The sequence below is a fragment of the Limulus polyphemus genome, unplaced genomic scaffold (assembly GCF_000517525.1).
Source record: "Limulus polyphemus unplaced genomic scaffold, Limulus_polyphemus-2.1.2 Scaffold11638, whole genome shotgun sequence".
Classification (NCBI taxonomy): domain Eukaryota; kingdom Metazoa; phylum Arthropoda; class Merostomata; order Xiphosura; family Limulidae; genus Limulus; species Limulus polyphemus.
In genome coordinates this window covers 1-2,377 of record NW_013677248.1, presented here as the reverse complement: position 1 = coordinate 2,377, position 2,377 = coordinate 1, and positions in this window count along the sequence as shown.

Below are 2,377 nucleotides of genomic sequence, written 5' to 3'. Positions count from 1 at the left end.
TGGCGATACCTGACTGTAAGTGTGGCGATACCTGACTGTAAGTGTGACGATACCTGACTGTAAGTGTGGTGATACCTGACTGTGTGGCGATACCTGACTGTAAGTGTGGCGATACCTGACTGTGTGGCGATACCTGACTGTAAGTGTGACGATACCTGACTGTAAGTGTGGTGATACCTGATGATACCTGACTGTAAGTGTGGTGACATTTGATGCTGCTCATTAATATATTCCAAGATAATAATGGTCAGTCAATACTACAACATTTCACTTGCGTAAGGGCCTACAGGTTTGACTGATAAGAAAAGCACGTGGGGTTTGTTCGGCTAGTCTAATGCAGCTGTAGTATTTAAAAGGTCTATGTCCTGTCGCGATATAAACTGAAAGAACTGGTTAAATTAAATCTTTGTAACCTTTTTTTTTTGCTTTGGGCATAGAAGTCACACGATGAGATGTTTAACCTCATGATAATAAAACTAAAGGGAATAAAACTAAATAAACTCATGATCATAAAACTAAAGAGAATAAAACTATATGAATTTAACCAATGAAACCGCAGACAAGATTTTTTATTACATTTTAAAATTAATTTAGCTGGGAATTTTTTTTTCTGACACTAAACCTGGTAAAGAAGTATCCATAGGCATTGGTCAACACTAAGCCTGATGAAGTAGTATCCAGAGGCATTGGTCAACAGTAAACCTGATAAAGAAGTATCCAAAGACATTGGTCAACACCAAGCCTGATAAAGAAGTATCCAGAGACATTGGTCAACACTAAGCCTGATAAAGAAGTATCCAGAGACATTGGTCAACACCAAGCCTGATAAAGAAGTATCCAGAGACATTGGTCAACACTAAGCCTGATAAAGAAGTATCCAGAGACATTGGTCAACAGTAAACCTGATAAAGAAGTATCCAGAGACATTGGTCAACACTAAGCCTGATAAAGAAGTATCCAGAGACATTGGTCAACACTAAGCCTGATAAAGAAGTATCCAGAGACATTGGTCAACACTAAGCCTGATAAAGAAGTATCCAGAGACATTGGTCAACAGTAAGCCTGATAAAGAAGTATCCAGAGACATTGGTCAACAGTAAGCCTGATAAAGAAGTATCCAGAGACATTGGTCAACACTAAGCCTGATAAAGAAGTATCCAGAGACATTGGTCAACACTAAGCCTGATAAAGAAGTATCAAGAGACATTGGTCAACCTCGTATTTTTTTTCATTAAAAGTACAGACACACAAATAAATGAGAAGTAACGTGTCTTGGGAGTTCGCCCCCTGGTGGATCACCTGCTAAAGTTCGGAGCTCAATCCCTGCGGTAGACACAGCCCAAGGAGCCCGCTATGCAGCTTTGATTGTTTGTTAAGCACAGTGGGTTCTCTGTGCTCTACCCATGCCTGCAGATTTACTGCTGGGCCACCTGGCGGCTTTCAGCTTTGTACTTAAAAATAAACAAACAAACAATTTACGTTCAAGTATCTTTTAACGACCGAAAACGCTACGAATATTATTAATTTTCCTCCTCTTCAAACACACGTGCTTTGGATTGCTTGTAAAGTCGACTGGTCAATGAACAAGTGAATTTTTTGTTAAGATTCGGACGTAAGGACAATTCGAATAATGTGCTTCATCGCAAAAGGAAAAACAAAAAGCATAAAAAGAACATACAAGTATTTTAACGCTATTCTGCATTTCAACAGGCTGGTATATATAACGGGTTTTATCTTTGAATTATACATCAATTATTGTAATTTACTAACGGTTTATAGTTCTCGTGTCTTTGTTAGAAACGTGCTCCTAATTAACAACTATATGTGTACATTTTTGTTAGTACGAACACTCCCGGTAACCTACAGTTTAACCTGTCTTCCCTAAACACTGCTTTCGACATTTTTTTTGTGTTATGACCAGAACTAAATACTAAGTACGAATGATCCACTCCTAATATTTATTTGATATAAAAAGCTATCTGTTTCAGTATAATGTACTTATAACAAAGTTAAAAGTTATCTTTTGTTACCCCCCCCCCCAGTGGCACAGCGATATGCCTGCAGACGTACAACGCTAGAAACAGGGTTTCGATACCCGTGGTGGGCAGAACACAGATAGCCCATTGTGTAGCTTTGTGCTTACCTTCAAACAAACAACAATATATTTCGTTTGTTACGTCGCGCTATCTCTCGGAAATATTTGAAACTAATAAACTCTTCAGCAAGAGTTTTGAACAACTTCACCACTTCCACTAAAAGTAGGGTAACTAGGGTATAGCTGAGACAGGTATTAAATTAGGGTAACTAGGGTATAGCTGAGACAGGTATTAAATTAGGGTAACTAGGGTACAGCTGAGACAGGTATTAAATTTGGGTA